A 6,961-nucleotide genomic window follows, 5' to 3' on the forward strand; every position below is an offset into this window, starting at 1 on the left:
TCGAAGATCTCTATGAATATTTGCGTTTTTTATATACCAGGGGGCACCAACTATTTGCCGGAGGATTTTTGATAGAGTTCTTTGGAGTTCTTCAATGTTTGATGGAGAAGCAGAGCTCCAGAGTTCAATTCCGTAGGTCCATATGGGTTTTATCATTGTATTGTAAAGTTGCACTTTATAGGTGAGATTAAGTTTAGAATTTTTGTTTATCACCCAGTTTAGTTTCTGTTGTTTGAGTTTAATTTGGGTTACTTTGGTTTTCATATGCTTTTTCCATGTAAGCCTTTGGTCGAGGTGCATTCTTAAGTATTTTGTGTTCCTAAGTAAGTATTATTATACTTACTTAGCATTCCTAAGTATTATTTTAAATAAAATAAAAATTTAGAAAGTTAACAGATGTTATTAGTGTCCTTCTTTTTTAGACATTTGTGGCCTTTGTTCAGTAGCAGCTTGTAAGCTGATTAGTTAGGGTGATCTTCTAACTTTAAGAGGTACTGACGGCTACATTAAACAACTTCTTCTATTACTGTTGGTACGCTTAAATCTCTATGAAGGTCAGCATTTTTCATAAACCAGGGTGCACCTGTTATCATTCTTAGGGTTTTAGATTGCAGCCTTTGCAGTTTTCTAATATTTGATGGCATCGCTGTTCCCCTCAGTTGAATTCCGGAACTCCATATAGGCTTTATTATCGACATGTATTTTGTATTCAAGTGGTAGCTTAGATGACGTGCTCATAAGCCGATGCAATGAACTTTATTTTATATTTATTTGTGTTTTTTTAGCCTCTATGTATTTGTTACAGGTTAAACGTCTATCTAGGTGTATCCCTAAATATTTTACATAGTCGTTCGAAGGTACTTTTTGTTCAGTTTCCTGGTCTTAGAGCAAATGTTCATGAGCACATTTTTGTTCATTGACTTTGATACGCCATACTGATAACTATTGCTCGAGTTGGTGAACATGATCTTGAAGTATGCGTTGTACAATTGTGGAGTTTTTGTGTGCACTTAGTATTGCTGTATCGTCAGCAAATTTTGCAGTTAAAGTGTTTTACGAAGATGGCATATAACTTGTATACAGTAGGTATAATATCGGACCTATTACACTTCCTTGGGAAATTCCTGCTTTGATAAGACAAGGTTCTGAAACAAAGTCTTTATATCTTAAACTGTTCAAGAATGAACATTGTTTTAATTTTATACATATATACCATAATGTTAATTATATAATCTTATTATTTTATATTATCTTTTAAAATTATATTTTATTTTTGTGATCTTGTGTATTTAATGATACATGACTCTGCATTAAAGAGTTCTGGCAGAATGTTCAATAATGAACATGCTTTATCTGTTATTTGAATAAAGAGAAATAGAATCATAAAATACTTTTCCAGAATAACAAAAGTAAAAATAAGCAACCCAACAACTGTAATCCTATTGATAATTGAACCTAAGTAAATAATAGGTTCACCACATTGCTTACATGAAACTTAAATATCAAATTTATTTTTATCATTATTGTAACAAATGCCATCAAGGCGTCTCTGCATGGGATTGTAAAGATAAATATAGATACCATAGATTTAATTTTCAGTTTATTCTAAATAAATAACCGCATCTAATCGTTGTATACTTACGGATAAGCATATAATACCAAAATAGTATATGAGCATGTGCAGCACTAAAATCTTTTTTTATCACTAATGTAAATTGTAAAAACCAGAAAATACAGTCCACTAAAAACAAATGCAATATTGTTAATGATAACATTAAACACATGCTGAGTAAAATTATTTCACCCTTAATTTCTAAGAAAATTTTAAGACAAAAATTGTATATAAACCGTAGTATTTTAAGAAATAAATCAGTATTAAACGAATACTCAAGCCTTTCATTTCACATAAACTGAAACTTCTTTTATTTAAGTAGTTTTTTAACAAAAAAACTACTTAAGCCTTCGTGCCATACTTTATCAAACGCTTGGGCTATGTCTATAAATAGAGAAGTACAGTATTGTTTATTTTCAAATGAGTTTCTAACGAATGATACAATACGATGCACTTGTTCAATTGTACAATGTTTAACTCTGAAGCCGAATTGATGTTCCGGAATTATTTCGTTAGCTGAGAATATTGGCATTATTTTTGCTATTAGCAGCTTTTCAAATATTTTTGATAATACTGGAAGGACGCTAATTAATCTGTAAGATTCTACTTTGGTTTTGTTCTTCCTAGCTTTAGGTATCATTGTTATTTGTGAGATTTTCCAAATTTTGGGATAATAACCTGTCCGTGAGATAGCGTTAAATAAATGCCTGAGATGTAAAATGGCACATTGTGATAACTGTTTCATCATTACAACTAAAATTTTATCAGGTTCTGCTACCTTTTTCGCATGAGATCTTTTATAATTTTAGTGATATTTTCAAGTTTAATGATAAGTGGACTGATCGAGGGATGTAGGTTTGTGATTGGTAAAGAGGTGTTATTTGAAGCATCATTTGGAGTAAATACATTTTTCAAGTGTTTTACAAATATGTCCTCTTTCTCAGAGTCACTTCGTGCCCAGTCACCATTTTCTAGTCTGAAAGGAGATTCATGCTGGAGAGGCTGTTTGAAATACTTTGTTGCCTTCAAAAATGAAAAATTAGTTTATTCATTAGGTGCCAAATTGTATAGAAAATTGTCTAGGGATTTTTGATGTATTTTCGCTAGTGCATATTTGAGTTCATTAGTACATTTAGCAAGTAGAACTTTATGTTTTAGGGATCTATGCCGTTGCCATAGTCTTCTAGCATTCCTCTCCCGTTGTAATAATGCCGCTATTGTTTTTGTCACACCAATTTTTAGGGTTGTTTTTCCAGTTGTTATCGAAGCTACTTCAGCACCCGTTGAGATTACTTCAGCAAATTAGTTAACGCAAGCAACAATTTTATTATTCACTTTTAACGAAGCATGTTGTGGTATATGGCAAGAAACATATTTACGAAATTTTAACCAGTTTATATATTTCATTAGACTTTCCATTTGGATCGTTCTATTCTGTTGACTTTGTACTGTTATTATTGTTGGTGAGTGGTCTGATGATAGTTCAACTGATGAAAATGCGGTGATTGTTGATAGTTTAATATTTTTGCTGAGGCCAAAGTCAATAAGAAATTGAATGAATTTCCAGTTGAAATGACATCGAGATCTTCATTTTTCATAACTGCTAGAAGTTTCCGTCCTCTTGGTGTTATTAGTCTTGAACCACAGAATGTGTGCTTGGCATTAAAATCGCCTGCAGCTAGAAATTTAGAACCGAGTGTTTTAAAAAAGTTTTGGAAGTCTAGGACTTCTATATTGTGGTTGGCTGGACAATATATTGCAGCTATTACGACATTTTCTCCATATTCATCAAATTGAATAGCAGTTGATTGCATATAATTTTTACTGAAGTCTTCTAAACAGTAGTGTTTAGTCTTTTTTTTATTATAATACCAGTACCCCCGCGAGCCATACCTTTGGGATGCTTAGTGTCATAAAATCAGTTATTTGGAATTTTGAAAGCGTTTTTTTTGAGTAAGATGTGTTTAAGACACAAGCATAATATCAATTGCATTGCTAATTAAAAAATATTCAATTTCAAGTTTATAGTTGTTTATACCGTTTGCATTACAGTGACATATTCTAATGGAGTTGCTCATTTCTTCATTATCAGAGTTTGCATTAAAGCACTTTGATTTTTTTTTTTTTTGGGTGTAATTTAGATCGCCTCCATGTGGTGCACCCTGGGTAATGCTAAATGATATATCTCTCTCCCCGGACACATTCCCTTTTATGGGCTCCAGTATCCGTTGGCAACGACCGTTTTTGTCCTCGGACCACTCTACTGATCAATCTTCTCTGTTTTTGATCGCCTTGGGCTGGTGGTTACAGGTTTCTGGACCTAGTTGTCTTCTGACACGGTAGCACCGGGGTGACACTCGCGTGTGAATGGCTCCAGGCTAAGTCTGTGGCTGCCTCCGTCCCGTTAAAACCCTGGCAGGCCTCAAAATACGTTCTGCATCCGTCGCCATTAAGTTGGCCGTGTAGGTTCGCTGGGCTCCCGATTTGGACCGATCTGGCTCTGAACACTTGTTTCCCATAAGGACTGGTGCCAACCCTCGCATGGCCTCCCTGCATTTGCATAGATAACCATGGGATCTTCGCCGGTGACTACACTCACGGGTTTCAGATAGCGGCTTTGAGTGAAGACCCATCAGAATGAATACAAATAAAACAAACAAACAAACTTACAACCCTTCGGGGGGACGCTCAAGCCTTACTAGGCAAGCGTCTGTTAATCCGTCTAGACCTCTTTCTCAGACGACAAAATCAAGCACAGTTTCGTCATCGAGCACCTCGGCATCTATGCCAGGTAGCAACTCTGCCTCCTGTTCCTCTGCAGGCGCCCCGGTCAAAGCGAATTCGCTGACCGCTCCACCGGCAACTAATACCAACTCCACTTTCGGTGTAAAATCCCACGTCAACCCCTCGACGAGGGCGTACAGAACACGCTGACCGTATTCTTGCCAGGCTAAACGCCGCCGACCGTTCTTCGCTAACAGAAAGCGACAAGGCAAAAATAACTTGGGCAAGGGAGAATGTCAAAGTCCGTCCCGCCGATTTCACAAAAACTACCTCTGCCCCTGTGCAAAAATGACAAAGGTCGACTGAACAGGCTGGACAACCAGCACCATCTACATCTTCGAAGCGTCCCAAGCTAGGACCTTCAAAACCTTCCAAACCTTTCAGTGAGATTATTAAGGAGAGTCTGACTTGGGCCATAATTGATACTGGCAACAGTGACAGCACCTTCTCCCCAGTTAACTGGAAGAAGGTCGAGCGGGCGCTCCTGAAAGTTTATATGGAAGTCGTGGCTCTTCACGCTGGCCCTTTGCCTTGCTGTCGTGACGCAGGCTGGTACCAGGGTCATATAAAAATAATTGCTTGTTCCGATCAACGCTCCGCGGATATATACAAAGAAGCAATTGGTAAACTTGGGGAACTCTGACCTGGTGCACAGCTTAAAGCTGTTTCTATGGACAATATTCCACAGCGCCCTCGCTCCAAAGTCTGGCTTCCTTCAGAGCTCTCTTCGCCTGAGGAGATTCTCTCACTTCTTAAGGCAAGCAACCCCGATCTTCCAACTCACGACTGGAAGGTTGCTTAGGGCAGCGAACCCAAAGGCGACTTCATAGAGGCTCTCGTTCATAACGAACAATCGCTCGCTCCCCTTCAAGCTCGAAATCGGGTGATCAACTATGGCTTCCGGTCGGTCACCCTTAGAATCTACAAAAGCGACTCCCAAGTCGCTCGACAACAACCTTCTGGGGTTGTCTCTTTAGATCCGTTCTCTGATAGCAGGGCCGTGGTAGCTGATACCAATATCACCGAAGACGGGGTTAGTGACAAAATCAGTATCCTTTCCTCCGACGACGGAGCCAGTATTTTCTCGTCATACGAACTGGTTGGCGAACTTTTCACAGGTATGGCGTTGTCCCGCGAACCCTCACCGATGTCGGACGAGGACAAGCTGAACAGCACCGTGGTTGAAAACACTTAGGTATGTTGAAGGTTGTGCAAATTAACCTCCAACACTCGAAATCTGCCTCGGCAGCCTTAATCCTCCGCCTAGCTGATAAAGGAGAGGACATCTTTCTGATCCAGGAACCTTGGGTTGTTAATAATCGAGTTTGTGGTCTGAATGCAAACGGATACCGTATTGTATTCGTAGAAGGTCAAGGTAAACCCAGATCTTGTATTTTAGTAAAAAATAACATTAAAGCCTTTTTACTTCCTAGATTTAGCAACAACGACAACATAGCCTTGGCCATCGAACACGAGGCAAAAGCTCTTTGGATTGTCTCAGCTTACATGGCACATGATCATGGCGCCACTTCACCACATGATTCGCTAAGGCTTTTGACATCAGAGGCGAACAGAAAAAGGATCCCGTCATTATTGGAGTCGATGCCAATGCACATAATGAAATGTGGGGCAGCACCGACACCAACGAGCGAGGTGAGTGTCTTTTTGATTTCATTCTTACAGGTAACTTTATGATCGCTAATAAAGGCAGTGAACCAACATTCATGACTTCTAATAGAATGGAAGTACTCGACATCACCCTCATAAGCGAACACTCTTCTAATTTTCTCAAAAACTGGTCTGTATAACAGGACTGCTCCTTTTCGGACCATAGATACATAATGTTTGACCTGGATCTGTTGGTGAACTTTGAAATAATTAGATCACCCAAGCCAGTCAATAGGAAACGTACCGAATGGTCCACTTTTCGATCAACTCTTGAGTCTAGCTTACAGCCGGGCCCCCCATTATACTTAACTGCTCCGATATCGAACGGACAGTCGACCTCCTCACGGCAGCAATTAAAGGCGCTACAGACGTGGCTTGTAAGCCCTCAGTATTTCGAGGCAAACCCAAACCACCATGGTGGAATCTAGATATTATAGATCTCCGCAAATGTTGCAGAAAACTCTTCAATGAAGCCAAAGCAACCGGAAATTGGGCACTATAAAAGGAAAAGCTAAGGGAATTTAAATATGCCATTCGGTGGGCCAAAAGAGCAGCTTGGAAAAATTTCTGCTGTAACATAGAAACTTCTTCTGAGTCTAGTCGACTGCGCAAAATTCTCAACTCCTCGCATAAGACCCTAGATTGTATCCGGGCACCCAACGGTCAATGGCCTAACTCTAGCAAAGAAACTTTAGATATTCTGCTAGACACTCATTTCCCAGGGAGCGTGGCCTTCGATGCTTACGCATCAGCACAGTTCGAGCCACCTCCGCTGGCCATCTCCAATCCTTTTCAAGTGACCTACACTCAATTAAAGTGGGCCATCAAAACTTTTCAACCATACAAATCTCCAGGTCTGGACGGATTCATTCCTGCCGACATCCAACAAGATGAATT

Source organism: Teleopsis dalmanni, chromosome 1 (assembly GCF_002237135.1).
Source record: "Teleopsis dalmanni isolate 2A chromosome 1, ASM223713v2, whole genome shotgun sequence".
NCBI lineage: Eukaryota > Metazoa > Arthropoda > Insecta > Diptera > Diopsidae > Teleopsis > Teleopsis dalmanni.